Here is a 24,181-nt window from a genome sequence, read left to right as displayed (position 1 = left end):
CTTTGACTTCAAAGTCAAATTCCTGTAGCAACAAAACCCATCTTATCAACCGAGGCTTAGCATCCTTCTTCGCCATCAAATAGCGCAATGCAGCATGGTCAGTGTAAACCACTACCTTGGCACCCAACAAATAAGCCCGGAACGTTTCAAAAGCATAAACAATGGCAAGTAATTCTTGCTCCGTTACTGTATAGTTCAGTTGAGCTCCATTCAATGTTTTGCTGGCATAATAAATTGGGTGCAGGATTTTGTTTAGCCGCTAACCAACCACAGCTCCAATTGCAAGACCACTGGCGTCACACATTAATTCAAAGGGAAGTGACCAATCTGGGGACACAACAATAGGTGCGGAGATTAATTTTAGCTTCAACTCGTTGAACGCCTTGATGCACTTCTCATCAAAATTGAATTTGGATTCTTTTTCTAAGAGTTTGCACATGGGATTTGCAATTTTGGAGAAGTCTTTGATAAACCTTCTATAGAATCCGGCGTGCCCCAAGAAACGCCGAACTCCTTTTATTGAAACGGGCGGAGGGAGTTGTGAAATCACATCGATTTTAGCTTGATCAACCTCAATCCCTTTTTCTGAAATCTTATGGCCAAGGACAATGCCCTCCTTGACCATAAAATAACACTTCTCCCAGTTGAGCACGAGGTTGGTTTCCTCACACCATTGTAGCACCCGATCAAGATGATCCAAACATTCATCGAATGAATCTCCCACTACAGAGAAATCATCCATGAAAACTTCGAGAAAGTTTTCAACCATATCAGAGAATATGGACATCATGCATCGTTGGAAGGTAGCTGGTGCATTGCAAAGACCAAATGGCATCGGGCTGAAAGCGAATGTCCCATAGGGACAAGGGAAAGTAGTTTTTTCTTGGTCTTCCAACGCAATGTTGATCTGGTTGTATCCTGAGTACCCATCCAAGAAACAGTAATAAGATCTTCCGGCTAGCCGATCAAGCATTTGATCAATAAAAGGCATAGGGAAGTGGTCCTTGCAAGATGCGGTATTCAGCTTCCGATAGTCCATACACACTCTCCAACCGGTGACAGTCCTTGTCGGAATCAACTCATTTTTAGAGTTAGGGACAACAGTGATGCCCCCTTTCTTTGGCACACACTGAACTGGGCTTACCCATGGACTGTTGGCAATCGGGTAAACCACCCCAGCATCTAACCACTTAATAATCTCCTTATTCACCACCTCTTGAATCGGTGGATTTAATCTTCGCTGATGCTCAACACTCGGCGAACTTTCCTCCTCCAACTGTATTCGGTGCTCACAAATTCCGGCGGGAATCCCCCGGATGTCTGCAATAGTCCAACCCAGAGCTCGTAAATGCTTCCTCAAGACTACGATGAGTCTTTGAATTTGGCCCTCATTCAGAAGTGATGACACAATAACTGGAAGAGTAGCATTTTCTCCAAGAAATACATATTTAAGATGGGATGGCAGTTTCTTGAGTTCCAGTTTTTGTGGCTCAATAATTGATGGTTTTGCTGGAGGAGTTGTTCGTTTCTCTAAATCAAGAGAAAATTTCTTGGGCTCATAAGAGTAAGACCCCAGACCTGTGAGTGAATTCACTGTCTCATTATATCCCTCCATTTGTTCGGCATCAAAATTTACCAAGATGGCCAACAATGCTTCGCTCAAGCATTATTCCTCCATTTTAAATTCCACTGCTTCATCTACCTCGTCAACAGAGTTTATGACTGAAATGCTTTGATAAGGACTAGGTAATTTCATGCCTTTACTAGCGTGAAAAGTCACCTCCTCATCGTTCACCCGAAACTTTATTTCGTGCTTTTCGGAGTCCATAAGAGCCCTCCCTGTGGCAAGGAAAGGTCTTCCCAGAATAATAGGGATTTCTTGATCAATAGCACAATCAAGAATCACAAAATCTGCAGGCAGTAGAAATTCTCCGATTTGAACCAGCACATCATCAACTACCCCAACTGGCCTTTTTATTGTTCGGTCAGCCATCTGCAACCTCATGGTAGTTGGCCTTGGCATCGCTAGCCCCGATCTCTTAAATATTTCCAGGGGCATAAGATTTATGCTAGCCCCGTTATCACACAAAGCCCTGGCAAAATTTTGTTGCCCTATGGTGCATGGAATTGTGAATGCTCCCGAATCTTCCCTCTTTTGCACTGTAGTTTTGGAAAGGATGGCACTAACGCGGTGAGTGATACCCACAGTATCGTGTTTCAATGGCTTTTTCTTCTTTGTTAGGAGATCTTTCAAATACTTAGCAAAAGCCAGGCATTTCTTGGACAACATCCATGAACGGAAAATTCATCGTTAACTGCTTGAGTTGATCATAAAATCGCAAGCACTTCTCATCTTCTGTTTTTCTCACCAGCCTTTGAGGAAAAGGTGGTGAAGATTTGAACAATTGGCTCAAAGGGCGAAGAGCACCGGAAAGTTTTGCCTTCCCCTTTTTCTGGTTTTCCACCGGTTCCTTTGGTTTATTAAGATTCAGCTCTTCTTCAACTACAATGGGGACTTCCTCCCCTGCTTCTTCCTCGACAATATCATCCAATACATTAGGCTGCGCTTCTTTTTCAACAATTGGTTCCTGATCAATTGGCTTTTTATTGTCACCCTGAAGTATTTTTCCACTTCTGGTGCTAATGGCAAGTACATTCTCCACAGATTTCACTCCACTACCTTTTGGATTAGGAACTGTATCACTCGGTAATTGTCCCCGTTGAGGAGTATGCACTTCTTGGGAAAGGTCTCTGAATTGCGCTTCAAGCTTCTGAATGGAAGCTGAATGCGATAGTTGGACCTGGGACATTCCCTTGACTGTGCTCTCTGTTCTGTGTTGATTCATCAGCATTTTCTGCATCATACTTTTCAGTTCTGCAGAATTATTAGACATGTTGCCAGCAGAGTTAGTAGCTGAATTATCTCTCCATGGCTGGGAATTGGATGCTTGCCCCCTAGGTGGAATGTAGGGGTTAGAGCTCTTGTTGCCATAATTATAGTTATTGTAATTCCCTTGATTGGGATTACCCTGATCAGTTCTTCCATAATTATTTCCTTGGTAATTTTGTTGAGGCCTTTGCCATGGGTGATTACCGGGACCTTGGTAGTTTTGTCGTTGATAACCCCCTTGCGAGTTATTGACATAATTCGCATCCTCATACTGTGGCTGCCCCTCAAGATAAGTTTCGTCAGAAACTTGATACATTCCGGGAGCATGAGGTGGCATCTCATCGACAGCATTTACACATTTGGCCTCTTTCTCCATAAGCCTTTTGGATAATAAATCCACGGTGGTTTGCAATTGAGCGAACGTATGATCTCGCTCATGATTTTCTTTGGCCACCGCGGCCGCAGAGGGACTACCATATGATAGGATTTCGCTATCACTCGAATGCCAGGCTTGATTATGGGTAGTAAGCTTGTCGAGCAACCGGGTGATGTTGATAAAGGATTTGTCCATGAAGCACCCCCCAGCTGCAGTTTTGACAGCTATTTGATTCATTGTATCTAGCCCCTTGTAGAACTTCTCTGTGAGAATTGCATCTGGAAATCCATGAGTCGGAGATTGAGCTAGATAATATTTGAACCTCTCCCATGCAGCATATAGTTGTTCCCCTGGAAGTTGTTTAAACCCAAATATCTTATCCCGAAGCTCAGCCTTTTTGCTGGGTGGGAACCATTTTTTTAGAAAGATATTGGCCAGCTCATTCCAGGTATGAATAGTATTGCTCGGGAGCTTTTCATACCATTCCCTAGCTTGGCCAGCTAAGGAATATTTGAAAACCCGCAGTCGCAGTGCATCAGCAGGAACAACACCTTGAGATTGTTGGGAACATACATGCACAAAATTCTTTAGGTGTCGAAGTGGACAGTCCTCCGAAGAATTTCGGAAATAGCCTTCAAGTTTCAATAGCTGATAGATAGAACTATCAATTTTGAAATTAGCATTTCCTGTTCTCAGAGGAACTACAGCAGAAGCATAATCAGCTTCGTCGATGAATTCTGCAAATACATTCTCATCCTCCTCTTCTTCTGGTGCAGGATGGTTCACTTGGATCCCCCCTTGGTTCCCTTGATTGCGTTGGGGTCTTCCAGCCATGTTAACCTGGTTCACTAAAACAGCAAACGAGGTGTGATGGAATAGAAAAAGTTTTAAAGAATAGTACACAATAATTAGTAATTTCTGAACCGTATTCCCCGGCAATGGCGCCAAAATTTGGTACGCTCAAATTACACCTATTAATGGCGTAAAGCGGACGTTGTCAAATATAGTAACCCAACAAAGTTGGGGTCGAATCCCACAGGGAATATGGAGAGAAAAGAGTACTAATCGTATGCGATACCGGTCTTTAAATTCTTTAATCCTATTCCGGATAGTTTGAATTGATTGTTGAATAATGTAATTTAATACTTTGACTTAAAATGTAATTAATGTGAGAGAGAGAGACTATGGTTGTGTTCCCCAATTCGATTAGATATTATGCTTCAGGTTTCAAAGTGATATACTTCTAATGGTTGTTCTATGAATATGCACTTGGTCTCTTAAAGACTTCTTAATGTTTCCCAACAGTTAAGCAGTATTTCCTCTTTATGATTCTTCCGAATATAAAAGAGTTACAATCGAAGAGCGACCAATGATGCCAATTTAGACTTATTCTTATTCCTAAGTTAGTCTATTAAAAGAGGGTTAACGCCTCGAGTCATTGTTATTCAATCTTACCAATATTGACTCTCTTTCCCAAGAAAAGTCAATATAATGGCTTCGGCTAATGCTTGCAATCATTACCCAACGTTACAACTCAAAGATAGAATAAATAACAACAACCATTATGCATATATCAATAATAGAAACCCATTCACATAATACCCATCATAGGATTCACAACCTTAGAATTGAAATTAGCTACTCATAATGTTTCTTGACAGAAAAAGCTTAAAGATTAACATAATACACTTACAATACTAATACAAGATGGAATGCGAGTGAAGTTGTTGCCTTAAATGCTCCAACCACTTCAAGATTAAAAACCTAGGGTTTATGCCTCTAAAATAAAATCTGAATTTGAATTAAAACCCTACATTATGTATTTATAGAGCCAAAAATCGCGCCAAGTTTCTAGACAAAAATGCCCTTACGCCGCATTGTTACGGACCGTAACTCAGGTTACGGTCCATCCTTCATTTCGTCATTTGACCACTTAGACGTTACGGCCACCATGCGACGGACCGTACCCTGTCTTACGGTCTGTCCTTCTGAAGCGTAAGTGGTGATAATTACTTGGCAACTCTCTGGAATTTTGGATGATGTTACGATGAAGGGTTACGGACCGTAACATGAGTTACGGACCGTAACACTAAACCGTAACACTGAAGGTTTTATTGAAACTCCCTAGAAATTTAGCTCATGTTACGGTGACATGTTACGGACCGTAACATGAGTTACAGACCGTAACACTCCACCGTAACACTGATGGTTTCAATGAAAACTTTCTGGAAATTCAGGCCCTGTTACGGTTCAAAGGTAAGGACCGTAACATGAGTTACGGACCCTGTTACGGTCCGTAACATGAGTTACGGAGCGTCGCTTAGCTCCAATTTGTTCGTTTTTTCATCATTACTTCTCATTTCCGATCCTTAGTTAATCAACCCTATAAAACACAAAAATAACATAAGAAACAATGTAAAAACACTTAAAATCAAGCAACATGTCTAGTTACAAAGGCATAAAATGTGCTAAAATTCACGGCACATCAGGACACCCTATTTATTGATTCCATTTATTTATATTAGTTTCCGGGCTGCATCTCGATGAGTTAGACGTTTATTCCTTATTCTTAGAAGCTCCTTAGTATACATTCGAATGTGGTAGAAGAAGAGTTGTTGTTTAACTCTTTCGGGCACACTATCATGTTTTGGTTGAATTATTTAAATTATAAAGTGTCATTGTGCATCTTTTAGGTTCTTCCGATATTGTTCATGACGTCGGATGCCGGTCACGTCTTGGGTGAGTTTCTGGGCATGGTAAGCTTGGTATTAGAGCCTAGGTTTAAATATGTCCTAGGATTATTGTCGGTGTCTATGGAGCTGTGTCTAGTGGAGTTTTCCTTGTGCAGCTTGATCACCTGCATGACTGAGAAACTCCCAAGACATTCATCGGTGTTTCCTATTCTTCTTGATTCTAAATTGTGTTGTAGAGCTTAAATTCCTTTTAGGATCATTCTAATTCGCCCGTTAATTTGTGCCTTGCAGAAATAGCTCTGATTCGATCCAAAAATGGTAACTCGGGATGTCCTGTGTTAGGTTACCGAAATCTTGGGGGCGTGAATGCTGGTAACGGAAACAATATTTAGAAACAAGCACCACCTCCAGCACCGCCTGCTCCTGCTGTTCCTGTTGTAGGTGTGCCAGAGATTGGTACTATGCAAATGGCTATTCAAATGTTGACTGCATTGGTTGCGGCTCATCAGCAGCTTGGAGGTGTGGGAACTCACGGTGGAGGTAGACTTAAGCAAATCCTAGACTTAAATTCACAAGAGTTTATCGGGTCACGAGAGGTCGATGACCCTCAGCACTTTTTAGATGGACTTTCAAGGCGTTGAGGGCAATGAATGCCCATGGTTCCAAAGCTGTGAGGTTTGCTTCTTATCAGTTGAAGGATGTGGTTCAGGCATGGTTTGAGATGTGGGAGTCTGAGAGGGGTGATGCTACTTTAGCTTCTACGTGGGATGAATTGTCACGGTCCAAACTTATGGGCCATGACTAGTGTCTGAATTGGACACTCTTATACGAACTTGTTAGATATAATCTGACTAATACTAAGGACAATGTGGAAATTTGTAAAAGCATGTTGTAGACTCGTAGTATCATATATCAGAGTGAACCTGTCTCCTGATGAGTCACAGCTAACCAAAACATAACAAAATATGCAAGCCGACAAGGCTGCCACTATATACGGGGATATCCAAAATGAACTACGTCGATATAGATGACCAAAACATATATACAACCCACACATGTCTACATACCTCTAAGAGTATAACAAAGTCTATGTCAAAAGGATCTGTACCAAAATGACTCAAGCTCCAGAACAATGGAGCACTCCAAGCAGCTGAGCCGAAGTCCTAAGCCAGAGGGTCACCAATCTGAGTATCTGTACCTGCGGGCATGAAACGCATCCTCTGAAGAAAGGGGGTTTGTACGGAAGATGTACTAAATTTGTAAAGCACGAAGTACAGTAATGAAGATAATGACTGAGTGGACAGATGACAGAAATAAGTATGATAATCAAGGAACACCAAAGCATCTGTACCTCATGTTGAGAGTCATGCATATATAATATACAGTACCCGGCCCATTATGGGACTCGGTGAATGAAGTCATATACATATATACCATACCCAGCCCATTATGGGATTCGGTGAAATAATATATAGCGTACCTGGCCCATTATGGGACTCGGTGAAATAATATATAGCGTACCTGGCCCATTATAGGCCTCGGTGAAATAATATATAGCGTACCCAGCCCATTATGGTACTCGGTGAAATATAATAGGTACCCGACCCTCTAGTGAAGGACTCGATGAAATATAATATGTACCCGGCCCTCTAGTGAGGGACTCGGTGAAATATAATGCGTACCCGACTCTCTAGTGAGGGACTCGGTGAAATATAATATGTACCCGGTCCTCTAGTGAGGGGCTCGATGAATAATGTAATGAAACTGTGCATGAGTAATAGGAGAAATCATGTACAAAATGAATCATCATTTGGGATCCAAGAGAATAATTAGAATGAACCAACACTTGAGAATCAGAGACAACTGTCATGTCAAGTACTATTGAGAACTAGAGTTCATTGGAGTCATGTATGCTCGTCGTTTGCTCATTTTATGTAATTCATGCCAAAGAAGAAAGAAGGGATAACTTTACATACCTTGAAGCTTATCTATTCGCCCAACTTCTACTTCTCAAACTCGCAATCTACAATTAAAGGAATTCATACTATTGTTAGGCTCGCTATCAAGTGCTTATCTTAAGCCTTTACATTAATTCTTTCTAGACTCTGCTGAAATTTCGGTAGCACCTCCCCTGTTTATATCCCTAGCCCGAATTCCCAGTTACCAACAACCGACAACAATAACGAAGACAACAACAACAACATCATCACTAACATCAACATACTCCATAAGACATCTCATATGACGTTTATCCTATTTTCAACCAACTACTCTATTATACGGCTATTTAATCGCACTATTTCCGCAAGTAAACCTAAAACAATATCAATAGGGAGGGATTCATACCTTATTCTTACTAGGACAGCAATATCTTCAGTGTTCGCCTAGAATCCAAACCGAATCCACCGCAAAACAAGACTACAATCACAACCACGCGCTATCCGGACCTAAACTAATATTTCGCCACTTGAATCACCCAATTCTTGATATTCTCAAACCCTCAACTGTTTTTCTGAGTTTTTGGGGAGAAAATCTGGTGAAAAAAGGGGTCACTGTAGCAAGTCAGTTACTTTAGTAGTTATTGTAGCACGTGTTTCTGCTCTGTCAGCCAAAATTATAACATCCATAATTCTCTACTCTCATGTCCTATCGACGAGAAGTTTGTTGCGATGGAAACTAGGCTCGCCGAACTTCATTTTAGGCTTTTGTTTCACTTCAAAACACTTCATATGCTAAGATATATTTATCCCTCAAGTTGGACCAAAATTTTCACACAAAACCTTACCCATCCTTTCTCCAAAGTCGTACCACTCCATTTCTTCCACTCATTTCCTTATAAAACCTTCCGGTATACCTTGTACACATCCTTCACTCATTAAATATACTTACCTAATAATGCTTGCTCTTTATATGCCAAAGTGGTCTTACTTAATCGTAACTCAGCGTACTTATGTTTCAAATTTGATAAGTGCTTCTTCGAAGATACGGGGTGTAACATGAATTTGAAGAGGCGTTCATGGAAAGGTTTTTCTCTGATGAGGAGAGATTTGCAATGGCTACGAAATTGGAAAAGCTGGAACAGGGTAACAAGTCAGTTCGTGAGTATAGTTTGGAGTTTACCCATTTGTCAAAGTATGCTTTATATATGATTCCGACTGAAAAAGCATAGGCTGACTCATTTTCTGAAAGGCTTGGTACCATGTATCAAGTCTGCATGTGCTACTGCTGCTATGTCTCCTACTTCCACTTTCTCATCTCTGGTTGGGTTTGCTGAACAACAAGAGAGTTGGAAAAATGAGGAGGGGGTGGAGCGAGACTAGAATAAGAAGGCCCGATCGGCGGGTGGTTTCAGTGGTAATAGTTATGATGGAGGGCAATGAAAAAGAAATCTTGCACCTCAACAGTTTGTTTCTCAGCCTAATGTGGGTGTTCCATCTGGTGGACAAGGTTAGAGAAATAATGATCAGAAAAAATATTCCCAAGGTAGTAACCGACAAACATTTAGGTGGGAGGATCGTATTTGTCACCATTGTGGGATTAGGGGTCATATCAATAAAGATTGTAGGAAGTGGCTTCGTGAAATGGCTAACTCTTCTGGCTAGAGGAATAATCCTTCTGATGGTAATGCCAACAACACCCATAATGCTTGTGGTAATGGGGCTGGTAAAATGGTTGCTAACACCGCTAATGGGGGACAAGATCGACTTTATGGTTTGACTCATAGGGAGATGGCAGAAAAAATCCTGATGCCGCGGTCACAGGTATTCTAACTATATGTTCACTTAAAGCATATTCACTGATCTATTCAAGCTTTACTCTTTCTTATATAACTCTATGCTTTGTCCTTGATTATGGTAGGGAACCCAAAAAATTGTTAAAACCTATCTTTTATACCCTTGCTAGTGTCCTCGACATTACTTCTAGGATCTATAAGACTATGTGTTGTAGTTAAAGATCGTGAGACTACTGCCGGTTCGATTGAATTAGATATAACAAACTTTGATGTAAATTTTGGGGGTAGGCTAGCTTTCCAAGTGTTATGCAATTCTAGATAGCTAATAAGAAATAATTAGGCTTGTATTTCTAGATGAACCTGTTAAATATTGGAAGAGTAATATTGTTAAATCTCGAGGTTTACTACAGGTGTAAATCCCTTATTCCATGCTTAGGCTTGTCTGTTGTAGTTATGGGAGTCTCTGTGAAGACCATATGGTTATTGTTAGAGTATTATATGAGTTTTGTTTGAGACAGCTTGCAATAGAAAGGAACACTGGTGAGAATTTTGAAGACTTGAGGTTTAGTGAATATCTTAGGCCATAACTTTCATTCGGGGACGAATAATCCTAAGAAGGGGATAATGTAACACCCGTAAATTTGAGTTAGGTGTTAAAGTGTAAAAAATAGTATTAAGATGATATTTTATCTATATGAATCCATTCGGGATTAATTCGCGTGGTAGGTAGTTGTTTGTAACTCCTCGTACCTCTAAGCTAAGCCACGTCCATGATTCGACAGTATGTTGATTCGTATGATGGATATAGAGTTTGTACTAAGGATTTCGCATGCATAGGAATTCATGAAGGAAGCTTGTCCCGACTTGTCTTCAAGTCTTGCCAAGCACGAACCTAAGCGAGCATGACAAGTTGGTAGACTTCCAGGCTCGTTTCTAGGTCTTACCGCACGAGAAATGGGACGAGCTAGGCTTATTTTAAGTGCCACAAAAAAGTAAAGGGAGGCCAAGGCGAGAAAACGAGGCGAGAATGATTTTTCTCTACTTGCCCAAGTCCGTGCCTCGCGAGGACGGTGCGAGATGGGAAAAATTGGCTTTCAGTTTTTCTCGTCCACTTTCGTGCCAAGCACAAACCCTGCCGAGGTAGGATTTATATAAATTCGTCCCTTAACTCGAAAAATCAGATTTTCCTCATTCTCTAAACCCTATAACAACGTGTTATTCTCCTATCAACCTCCCACAACAAGGGCTTGCAACATAATTCTTCCTAAAGTGATTCAAGTTAGGGTTTTGGGTGTTCTTCATTAGATAACTAAATTGTTAAACTTTGTTTAACATATTAAGGTATGTCTCTCTTTTGAAAACTTATTTTGAATGAAAATAACTTTTACAAACTATTGTTGGAAGTATAAATTTCATTCAAGGTTCTTTAATGAATAAAAAGAAAAGTAATATTTTCTTGTCTTTTGAACTCTAATCCAAGTCTAAATGGTGGTTAATGTGTGTGAGTGGACAAACCCACATTAAACCTAGATTGTAACAAACCCTATATATGTATATAATATTATGAACATTTTACTCTATAAGAGATGCTTAATAATGATGACTAATGGTTGATAATGATATTTTCATTGATGAATTAGGACATGGAAATCTTTCTTAAAAAAGTTAAACGTTTTCAAGCCGTTGATTGAAATGACTTATTCTTTCAGTATGGAATAATGAACCTTAATGACAATTGATGATGTGACTACATTACAAATGAATTATGAATTGGCTTCTATGCTACGAAAACTGGTTGTTGTGTTTTTCCTAGCTACTCGGGAGGAAGGGTAGCCGCTATGGATCCTAGTGTGATAATGCCTAGCCATTCGGGTGGAAGAGTGGCCACTTCCAGATTCGCTACCTGGGGTGTGATTATGCCTAGCTATTTGGGAAGAAGGATAGCCACCGTTCAATTTCATATTCCGGTGTGATGTGTTGCTATGATTAGGGAACCTCAAATGTCATCTCTTCGTTATGATTGATTTTTGGGCCTGTATTGGCAAGTGTGATATTCCTATCTTTTAATGGAACTGTGTTAATAATCACGATCAACTTAAATAGCATATTTGGAGGTTGGAACTTGACAACGACTTTATAACCTATTTTTGGTAATTGTCTTTCATTGAGATAAACAAGCTGAATAACTGTTTCCATATTGTGTCACACTATCCTCAGAACTGATTTCTTTATATGTTATTACACCTTATTTTCATATCACTTTTTGTCACCGAGGCATTCACTGAGTACGAAGTACTCAGGTATACCATTGTTGTTTTTTATGGTATGTTAGGTAACGAAGAAGAGCAGGTTCGTGACATTCAGAACGTTTAGGAGAACTTGTTGATGCTGCTGATTTGGTGAGCCCACATGCATTTTCGTGGGACACCCTATTTATTGATTCCATTTATTTATATTAGTTTTCGGGCCGCGTCCCGATGAGTTAGACGTTTATTCCTTATTCTTAGAAGCTCCTTAGTATACATTCGAATGTGGGTAGAAGAAGAGTTGTTGTTTAACTCTTTCGGGAAAAGTATCATGTTTTGGCTGAATCATTTAAATTATAAAGACTTCCGCTGATTTTATTCTTACATTATGACTTGTTTAAATTTATTTTATAAACTGTTGAAGGTGACTATTGAACCTTGCAGGTTCAAGTGTCATTGTGCATCATTTAGGTTCTTCGGATATTGTTCATGACGTCGGATACCGGTCATGTCTAGGGTGGGTTTTTGGGCGTGACAATGGCCCCCCACAGTGCACGCAAGAATACTGACTGACCGCTGGTAGCGAGGGGATCATCGCTATAGCAGTACCGTCATAGCGGTACAAGCCATGCCGCAGCGGTCCAATTTGGGTAGTAAGCTCGACTTTTGCCTGGTGTTCCACTCTATCACCCAATATTTCATCCGAGGCCTCACAAACCCAACCAAAACATGCACATATACATAAAAACGTGATAAAAATCTACCTGTGGCCTCAGAATTCCCAACAGAGTTCTAATTTTCTTCGTCACCCCCCGATGGATTAAATGAAATAAACAACAACCACAAACCAGTCAAGTTGCAACTCTTAGACTTATAAAATCGAGTTTCAATTAGCTCGTACTACCCTTGGGAAGGTTCTATTTGGTGGGGTGATCCTACAATTCCCATATCGACCGAAAGGGTCATTACACCATATACCAATTAAAACACTATTCCTCCCCGAACAGACAAAGATGAGTAAACTAGGAGAAATTACCTGACTCGACGAAAAATTGAGGATACTTGCTACGCATATCAGATTCTGTTTCCCAAGTAACTTCCTTCACCGGACGATTCTTCCACTGAACTTTCATGGAGGCTATTTCCTTGGACTTCGACTTGCGAACATCCCTATCTATGATGGCAACGGGCTCTTCCTCATATGTCAAATTCTCATCTAACAAAACTGAATCCCAACAGATTATGTACGAACCATCGCCGTGGTACCTCTTCAACATCGATACATGAAATACCGGATGAACGCCTGATAGACCCAGAGGAAAAGCCAACATGTAAGCCGCTTCCCCCACATGGTTGAGGATCTTAAACGGCTCAATGTACCTCGGGATGAGCTTGCCCTTCTTTCCAAACCTTCATGGTGAGACCTTCAACAACACTTGCTAGCTCTCTTCAAACTCAGGATCTTAGACCTTGCTGTCACACCCTAATATTACTAGGGTGTGATGGGCACCCGACCCTTACCTAGGGCCGAGCGAACCCGTTGACTCTTACTACACACATAACCGCTTTGGACTATCTAAATCAAATAAGAATGAAATATATAATAAGAGCTTGCAGAATCATTTTTTTTCATCGTTCTCAAGGCAAGTAAATCTGTAATCATAAAGAATCTGTAACATAATACATAATGACACATCGGCTGGTGGAGCCGCTTACAAGACTGACATTCTATGCCCACGACTCTGTCTGCAAAGTCTCTAACATCGACCAAGATACCATAGCATGAATACTCTGACTCAACAACACTCCAAGAGCAAATGGAGCTTGCCAATTCCGCTGAAACATCTTCTATAATGGCTTCTACTCATCTGGGTGTACTTGCGCGGCATGAAACGCAGCCCCCGAAGAAAGGGGGTCAGTACGGAATATGTACTGAGCATGTAAGGCATGAAATACAGTAAGGAGGATCATAACTGAAATGGAGATTTACCAAAAACCAGTATGACTTTTAAAAACATCAATGCACTTGCCTTTTTGAATGAAAATCATATATGTCATCATCATATATCATATATACATATAACGTGCCCCGGCCCTCTAGTGAGGGACGCGGTGAATAAAATCATCATATATGCATGTAACGTGCCCCGACCCTCTAGTGAGGGACGCGATGAATAGGATCATCATATGCCATCCTGGCCGCCACCCCGTCATCATATCATCATCTCATCATATCACACACACATATATATATATATATAACGTGCCCCAGCCCTCTAGTGAGGGACGCGGTGAACAATGCAGCGGAGTACGCACGAGAACGTGTCCTGGCCCTGGACTCAGTGAAAGATGCATTGAGGCATGCACGAGCAGAGTAGTGAGAAACTATATGCACATAAATCAATTTTTAAGACTTGATGGATGAGTACAAAAAACGACACTTGAAAGATCACAAACACGTTTCGGGTCAATCCGAGTTAGTATAAGAAAGTTATGAGCATTTTAGTATAGAAACCTCTATGAACGTTTCAGAAGCTATCTTTGGAAAATCAAAGCAATAGTCATACCAAGTACCTTTCAAATATCGCTATGGATCAAATCAAAATAGAACTTTTGGAACAACACACATGTATCAAGACATAGCAAAACAGTTTTCGAAAGTCAAGAACATTAGCCATCCTAGTGGCTCTAAGAATAGGAGTTTATTTGAAATCATACACATATTTTGTCTGTTTATTTCACAAGGATCAAGCCAAAAGAAAGAAAGGGTAAGCCTTACATACCTGGAAGATGATTCTCGACTTTCAACTTACTTCCCGTCTTGCAACTCGCGTAAGAATTATTCGTAGCCTCGTACTCTACATATGGAATCATTCATAATATCATTAGGATCATCGTCGTACGTTCGTCTCGAGACTTTAATTAAAACCCTTTTAAATTCTGCCGAAATTCGGGCAACATTTCCCCTGTTTATATGCCTAGCCCGAAATTCCAATTCGACAACCAACAACATCAACAACAATACCAATAGTATTAACATCATTTCCAGTACCGACGTATGCCATAAAACAGCCCGCGCACTGTTTTCTAAATTTCTCAACCAACCAAATTTGCGATATAACTATTTAATAATTTTTATTTCCGTAAAGAAGCTGAAATTAATACCAATAACATTAATAACAACATCCTCCACATTTTAAAAGTTAAATACATTTATTATCATCCAAAATTTTCTTCAAGTTTCATTCCATAATTCACAACACAACCAAACGAATTTATCAGGCTATTCTCTCCGTGCTAATCCGTCGAAACTCCAAATAAACTCGTTAACAATGAAAAAGAACCTTTTTCATACCTTAAGCATGCAGCCACCACGTTATCACTCTTCTCCTTGGTTGATTTTTAGCTCAAATTGAAGACAACGCAGCGTACAACACCTTTCCCTTCATGGGCTTTGGGATTCGGGGCTCAGATTTCGATCAAAATTAGTTTTACTTCTCCAAGACTCTTTTTCTCTCTCTCTCCCCAGAATTTTCTGGGCGTTCCTGGTCTTAAAATGAGGAGGAAGGCCGAAATTTGCACTTATAAAGACATGGGTAATGGGCCTAGCCCACTGACCTTTCTTCCTTAAAACGTCCATATCTCCTTATTCCAACGTCACTGGTGGACCCATGACCTATGGTTTGAAAGCTACTTCAATTATCTACAACTTATATTTCTTGGTATGTTTCAAAATTCCAAACTTATAATACCGTTTTTGTCCCTCGAATTCAGATCACCCGAAAACGTTACTTAAAAATATTATTTTGGAGGACTTCCACTTTGATTCGGCTCAAGGGTCCTTCTTGAGTTTTGTTCAACTTCACATATGTGCTTCATATAACTTTTCATGTGTCCCAAATAAATCTCGACGTGTGGGCCCCACCTCAGCCTATGAATAATCCGACGTACAAAAGTACGGAATACAACATTATCAACGTGAGTTTAAATTATGTGGCAACAACATGATTGCCAATTTTGAGGAAGTGCGTGTCACGCTCAAGCTCTAAAAATGCGGGGTATAACATCCTCCCCCCCTTTAAAAACATTCGTCCTCGAATGTTGAGGTAGACTTCGCTCCGAGGTAGATATCGATGTTTTTACCTGTATTTGTTCGTATCTACTTTACTTACTTGCAGTCTTACTTGCTCGTTAAAACTGAACTTATCTGAATTATGCAATCTATTCTTCTTCCTTTGTGGCCATAGTTTACGCCTGAACACAAGGTCATCCCTTTTTCTTATTATTCGTTTTTCCACTAACTCTTTACACTTTATCGCTTTCATCGTCTCTTCAGTATTCGTTGTTTACATTCTTGTATGCCCCTTTCATGCCGTGCTTACCACTTACTTTTATCTAATTCGATCTCATTTTCTTTTTGTTCAGAAATTCTTGTTCTCTTCGATCTCCACGTATCTTTCTTATGTTGCACAGATATCCCAAGCCTTTATCTCCTTGGAGTTGACTTATTCCTATTCTCACTTCCTTAAAGATAAATTCAAGACTGGTCATATCTAGTGTCCCCTGCTTAACTAGTTTAACACTGAAATGTCCCGCTTAATTTCTCTTCCCTTCAATCAGACTCCCGGCACCTGGCTAGCTAACGGTACTTTTTGCACTTATGTCGAAAACATTTCAAACATCTTCTTTAATGAATTATTTCCTTCAGTTTATTCTGAAAGTTTCTAATCCTTATTTTGGCTAATAACTTAGGGGTGAATTCAGAAGTTTGTCGAAAAATAACCAAGATTCTTGAATCATGCGGTGAATTCAGATCTTTTCATTCTTGCTTTTGTCTGTATCCTCCATTTGTCCCTTTTCCAATAAGATCCGTCATATTGCTTCTCCAGTGATACTTTATATTCATATCATTTCATCTTCTTTTTAATACTTTTGTCGTACTTCTTAATTCCTTACAATGTCATCATAATTCCGCCGATGGTAGCGCCCAGATGGCTTGCAATAGCACTTCCTTGCTAATGACGGATCATTCTCATTAACTACCTTACCTCAGGTTACTCATCCAATGCATCGAAAATATCGTAGCTAAGGGATTTATAGTCAAATGAGACTCAATTCGGCCCATACAACGATCCTCAGCACCATTTCTTATACTCTTGTATATAATATTTTCTCATCATCATTTTTATCCCTTAGGATAGAAGAGTATACTTACAACATACTATTCCACTATTAGAAATATTTTCAAATCCTTGTATGAATCTTTCCTCCAACCTCTTCTCCTCTGATCTGAACGTCATTACAAAATAACTCATAAGTAGGAGGCTAATAGAGATTTAACGAGATTCCGTTATTCTTTAAATATTTATTGTCGTTTCCACACTATTTTACTAGTCATTTCGTCAGTACGATCATTTATATGGTCCTATGACATATACTCCCGCGATTTGATACATAAACGGTGACCTATGATTTCATGATGCAGGAGGTGTTTTCCAAATCTCAGGTAGTACTTGTACTGCTGTCATGCTATCCATAGGCATATTGCCTTTTTTTCCTTTTAACAAGCATTGAGATTCCTATAAATATTCCTCTTTTAAAACTCTCATTCCTTCCAACGTCGCGATTTTTCTTTAGTAATCCCGTCTGTCCTGATACTTATCCTTGGTTACTCGTAGGCGCTTCTCACTTCCTCCGTTACCTTTTTGGAGTATGCCTGCTACATATTTATTTGCAACAAAATTTCTCCGGTACGAGCGATTCGAATCATAGCCCGGGACACAACGTATTGCTTGACAAAACTTATTTCCTTGATTCTTCTAAACCTTTATTATCTTGTCATGCCTCCTTTCCCATGTCTGTTTCGTAATATACCTGAATTTAATCCAATTTCACTTTTGTTTTTAGTTGACTTCCTCTTTCATCATGCTTGCTATCAGTCCTGACATTGTAAAACCTCTTAAGTCGTTTCCTCGCTGTACTTTACTTACTTTGTATTGTAGTTCTTGCTACATTCTCATTATATCCCAATCATAATCAACTCTATAGAGTACCATTTCTTGATCTCATTCGTAACACTGCTTATAAAACAGAATAAAGCTCGTGGAGTAAACTTACTTAACCGGTAACTCTTTCTAATTGACCCTATTACACATACCACATAAGTTGTCTTACCAAGTTATTCACATTCATTACAAACCTTAGTATTCTATGCCCCTATCCCCATCACGCTGTTACTTCATTTTACTAATAGACTCGTCGCATTTCCCTTGTAGTTATCCATCCCAATCAATCCTTTATTTATCTTTTTGATGCCATGGCCAAGTTTGTCTTCTCCTCCACGCACGTTTCTTACATTTCATACTATTTCCTTTATAATCGAACCTCTCGGTCTTTACAGAAGTTCTTGCCTCATATCATTAATTTTCTAATCAATTGTGTCAACTAACCATCCTCGTTCTTTCCTTGATGAGTAATCTGTCTCCTACCGTCATTTAGTTAAAGTATCCTTCTTACTCCCATGGTTAGAGATTTCCTGTCACTCCACTCCTAAATGCTCTCCTCTTCCTTCGACCAACCCATTAGTATACCTTTCCTACTTTCATCCTTAACCTTCCTTGGGTCTATTCCTCTTCGAGTACCTTTCTTCTCTTGTTATTTGTAACATCGGCTCTAAAGTTCGTGAAATATTCCTTTAGATGCGCAAATCCGTCCTATTCTTAAGTCATTCTTTCAGGAAAGCTTCTCCATGTCTGAGGCAACCACATTAATATGGCCGCACATTTATCCCTTTATATACCATTCAAGGGCCGAAATCTCCTAAGATCGACGCAAGGCTTAATCATTCCTTCTCTTACTTCATATTCCTCTTTTGTTCCATATTATACTTTATCCCCTTCATATGCATACGTTCGAATTTTTACCCAAATAGTCTCGTGCTTTGCCCGTCGTTTCTTTTGGAGGCTTTGCTCAATCATGTTTCTTACTTTTCACTTTTTCCGACATTTTGATCTCCTTGCCTTCTATTTACTCACTCTCTTTCTTTTCCAAATATCGTTGTATTAAAACTTTCCAATCTTAACCTGTAGTGAAAATAGCATCAGCTTACCTTGTAACACTTGTAGCGTTTATTTTTGTTGTCACTTGAACTTCGGTACCCTTACTCTATTGATGCCTTCCATACTGTAACACCGGTTGCTGGAATACACATGCCCATCGATACAGTCATAAATAGGATACCATATGCATACATATATATATTTACTACCACCTCGCTTACAAAATATTTCCAAATGCTATTCAACCTCATCCTAGTTCTAGAGTCGTGGTGCACCTTCTTTCTCTTCACCGATCTAGTCTACCTCGTCCTATGCGACCTCTTAAGGTTTCCAGCCATTTCGTATACTCTGATTTCCCTTAGGCTACTCTAGCTTCTCATTTTTCTTTTATGGATGCTTTTGCAGAACTTTTAGTGCACTTCCCAGGGGGTCACCCATCCTAAGATTTCTCTCACCCCAGCACGCTTAACCTTGAAACTCCGATGAAATCCGGTGCATTAGTGCTGGTATAATCGCACCCACCTCATTGCATGACCTTCATTACATGATCTGGAGCAAGTCGAAGTCTTACAGATTCCAAGACATTCTCGTAACACGTCCTTCCCTTTACAATTGCTATTTTACCCTTTTCAATCCTCAATAATCACCTTTCACTTATGTGTATGACTACCTTTCGTCCTAGATTCCTAGATTCCCGATGGTAGTGAACACACCTTCGTCGCCGTTACTTATGAATACTCGGGTATCATCCTGTTCAGATTCCCACTCACCATGCTTATATAATAATCTATAGCAAAACTGATTGTCGACTTTCTCTAAATCCTCCAACAGACCTTGCTCCTACTAAACCTCGAATGTTGTCCATCTTAATCCTTCGGGCTGCTAATCATCTTTCTCGCAATTACTCTTCATGCCATGCCAAATCCATAACTCCTCTAGAACAACACACCTCACTTATTATATATTTACAATATTTCCTTTCCACGCTTCCTTCTGTTAGGCGTACCTAACTAAATGACCTGATTTTGAACAATTCTGGCAGAATCTCCTTTACAATTCTTACTATTCAGAATCTGCACGCAGCAAATACCAACAATGCCTCACAGGGCATACATATGTATACGGCACATTTCAGCTACCCAGAGCTCCCAATTTCAGGTAAAAGAATGAAAATATCAGAACTTACCCCTGTGACTTTCCATATCTTCACTCATCTTCTCCCGTCGACACTGTGCTTCTGCTGAGGTCAAAAGTTAGTGCAAGGAATCTCAGTTCCTATGACTTAGCTCTATCGCACGATCTAAGATAGAAAGAAGGTCAACAATCCCTAGATGCCCTGCAGCCTCCTGTTTATAAATGTGGTCGGCTTCACATCCATAAATAGGACTCTACTGGACACGACTTTGCAGACAACCCCTAGGACGACCTGCTATGATACCACTTTGTCACACCCTAATCTTACTAGGGTGTGATGGCAACCAGACCCTTACCTAGGGCCGAACGAACCCGCTGACTCTTACTACACACATAACCGCTTTGGACTCTTTAAATCAAATAAGAATGAAATACATAATAAGGGCTTGCAGAATCATTTTTTTTTCATTGTTCTCAAGGCAAGTAAATCTGTAATCATAAAGAATCTATAACATAATACATAATGACACATCGGCTGGTGGAGCCGCTTACAAGACTAACATTCTATGCCCACGACTCTGTCTGCAAAGTCTCTAACATCGACCAAGATACCATAGCATGAATACTCTGACTCAACAACACTCCAGGAGCAAATGAAGCTTGCCAATTCCGCTGAAACATCTGCTATAATGGCTTCTACTCATCTGGGTGTACCTGCGCGGCATGAAACGCAGCCCCCGAAGAAAGGGGGTCAGTACGGAATATGTACTGAGCATGTAAGGCATGAAATACAGTAAGGAGGATCATAACTGAAATGGAGATTTACTAGAAACCAGTATGACTTTTAAAAACATCAATGCACTTTCCTTTTTGAATGAAAATCATGTATATCATCATCATATATCATATATACATATAACGTGCCCCGGCCCTCTAGTGAGGGACGCGGTGAATAAAATCATCATATATGCATGTAACGTGCCCCGGCCCTCTAGTGAGGGACGCGGTGAATAGCATCATCATATGCCATCCTGGCCGCCACCCCGTTATCATATCATCATGTCATCATATCACACACACACACACACACATATATATATATATATAACGAGCCCCGACCCTCTAGTGAGGGACGCGGTGAACAATGCAGCGGAGACGCACGAGAACGTGTCCTGGCCCGGGACTCAGTGAAAGATGCATTGAGGCATGCACAAGCAGAGTAGTGAGAAACTATATGCACCTAAAAATCAATTTTTAAGACTCGATGGATGAGTACACAAAATGACACTTGAAAGATCACAAACACGTTTCGGGTCAATCCGAGTTAGTATAAGAAAGTTATGAGCATTTTAGTACAGAAACCTCTACGAACGTTTCAGAAGCTATCTTTGGAAAGTCAAAGCAATACTCATACCAAGTACCTTTCAAATATCGCTATGGATCAAATCAAAATAGAACTTTTGGAACCACACACATGTATCAAGACATAGCAAAACAGATTTCGGAAGTCAAGAACATTAGCCATCCTAGTGGCTCTAAGAATAGGAGTTTCTTTGAAATCATACATATGTTTTGTCTGTTTATTTCACAAGGATCATCCCAAAAGAAAGAAAGGGTAAACCTTACATACCTGGAAGATGATTCTCGACTTTCAACTTACTTGCCGTCTTGCAACTCGCGTAAGAATTATTCGTAGCCTCGTACTCTACATATGGAATCATTCATAATATCATTAGGATCATCGTCGTTCGTTCGTCTCGAGACTTTAATTAAAACCCTTTTAAATTCTGCCGAAATTCGGCCAGCATTTCCCCTATTTATATGCCTAGCCCGAAATTCCAATTCAACAACCAACAACATCAACAACAATACCAATAGTATTAACATCATTTCCAATACCGACGTATGCCATAAAACAGCCCGCACATTGTTTTCTAAATTTCTCAACCTACCAAATTTGCGATATAACTATTTAATAATTTTTATTTCCGTAAAGAAGCAGAAATTAATACCAATAATATTAATAACAACATCCTCCACATTTTACAAGTTAAATACATTTATTATCATCCAAAATTTTCTTCAAGTTTCATTCCATAATTCACAACACCAACAAACGAATTTATCAGGCTATTCTCTCCGTGCTAATCCGTCGAAACTCTATATAAACTCGTTAACAATGAAAAGGAACCTTTTTCATACCTTAAGCATGCAGCCACCACGTTATCACTCTTCTCCTTGGTTGATATTTTGCTCAAATTGAAGACAACGCAGCGTACAACACTTTTCCCTTCATGGGCTTTGGGATTCGGGGCTCAGATTTAGATCAAAATTGGTTTTTATTCTCCAAGACTCTTTTTCTCTCTCTCCCCCAGAATTTTCTGGGCGTTCCTGGTCTTAAAATGAGGAGGAAGGCCGAAATTTGCACTTATAAAGACATGGGTAATGGGCCTAACCCGGTTGGGCTCGGATTGGGCCTAGCCCACTGACCTTTTTGCCTTCAAACGGCCATATCTCCTTATTCCGACGTCACCTGTGGATCCACGACCTATGGTTGGAAAGCTAATTCAATTATCTACAACTTCTATTTCTTGGTATTTGTCCAAATTCAAAAATTATAATACCGTTTTTTCCGGTTCAGCTATACCACCGAGGAGTCAAACGAGGAGGCCATGGCCGTAAAACTCGACCTCACGGATGAACTTCGCGAAAACGCGTTAGTCCGTATTACAGCCCAGAAACAGAGAAGGGAGAGGTACTACAATCGAAGAGCCAATTTTCAGCATTTCTAAGTTGGGGACTTGGTGCTTCGAAAAGTTACCTTGAACACCAAAAATCCTAATGAAGGAAAACTGGGTCCAAAATAGGAAGGCCCATATAAGATAACCGGGATCACGGGCAAAGGATCGTATCAGTTGGAGTCCATGGACGGGCAACGGTTGCGCAACAATTGGAACGTGGCCCATCTGAAAAGATACTACTGCTAAGGTATGGACTCCCCGTGTTTTCTATCTAACCTTTCTCTTTTGCAGAAGAATCGAGAGCCGAATAAAGTTAGAATTTAGGCCTGAAAACACGTGTTGCATTCTTTTCCTTAGTGCGGTTTTGTCCCAAAATGGGTTTTCTGACAAGGTTTTTAATGAGGCAACAAGTACAACGTGTTACTCAATGAAGACGAAGACAGACGCCCAGAAATTCGGGGTCATACCCAACGAGTGGGGACTTAATGGCACTCACCTGATCTTGCAGCTCGGATAAGAGCTAGGGGACTATCACACCCACTCCGAAGTTTACCCCGGTTAGCTGAAACCCGAGGCCGCCCTCAACAAAATAAAATCGGACCTTCAATATTAGGTTCCGATGTAAGGACCAAACGATCAAAATGAATTGTGTCTACATAACATTTGGTACGGCAAAATGAAGAACCGGATCTTCTGCATTAGGTTCCGATGTAAGGACCAAACGATCAAAATGAATCGTGTCCATTTAGTATTTGCTACGGCAAAAGAGGAAGGGAAAAATTCATTCTCATGTACACAAACACTTGCAATGCAAAAATTATCAAAAGTTCGGATAAACAATATCTCAGATGTCTTCCTGTTAAAACAGTTCACCCCGGTGATAACGGTCGTATTTCGGCACTATTTTCATTCATACACCCTATACCGGGCACTACGATCGAAATTCGACAAAGGCAACAAGGTCATGGCGAACCGAGCCAAAGTCATTAATCCCATGAATGGGGACTTTTACATCAAAATCTAGCTAAGGCTGAGATTCAGGTGTCCGAAAAATACTGGCCCTAAAAGATCAAAATAGCCGAAACATTCCGGCCTTAAAAATGCCCGTCATGATTCGGAGACGTCCGAATTCACAAAGCATAAAGTAAGTCCCATGGACAAAACCTCAATAAAATTCTCGGACAAAATGTATCGGATGAAGTGAGAAGCCGATATTCGGGCATAGTCAGAAATAACGACTATTTAAACGAACCGACAATCCGGGCGAAGGTCATAACAAACAACCATTCAAAGAAAAGAATCAAGAAAAA

At 40.1% G+C, this 24,181-nt stretch overlaps 1 non-coding gene across 1 annotated transcript; it reads left to right on the top strand.

The window, feature by feature from the left end:
- Positions 1 to 3,549: 3,549 nt before the first annotated feature.
- On the top strand, positions 3,550 to 3,656 carry LOC132608485 (small nucleolar RNA R71). Its single transcript, XR_009570402.1, has one exon. It is a non-coding gene; the product is annotated as a small nucleolar RNA R71 (small nucleolar RNA).
- The last annotated feature ends 20,525 nt before the right edge of the window (positions 3,657 to 24,181 follow it).

Source organism: Lycium barbarum, chromosome 8 (assembly GCF_019175385.1).
Source record: "Lycium barbarum isolate Lr01 chromosome 8, ASM1917538v2, whole genome shotgun sequence".
Lineage (NCBI taxonomy): Eukaryota > Viridiplantae > Streptophyta > Magnoliopsida > Solanales > Solanaceae > Lycium > Lycium barbarum.
The sequence above is the reverse complement of the archived record's forward strand: the minus strand, read 5'-3'. Positions and strand labels throughout refer to the sequence as shown.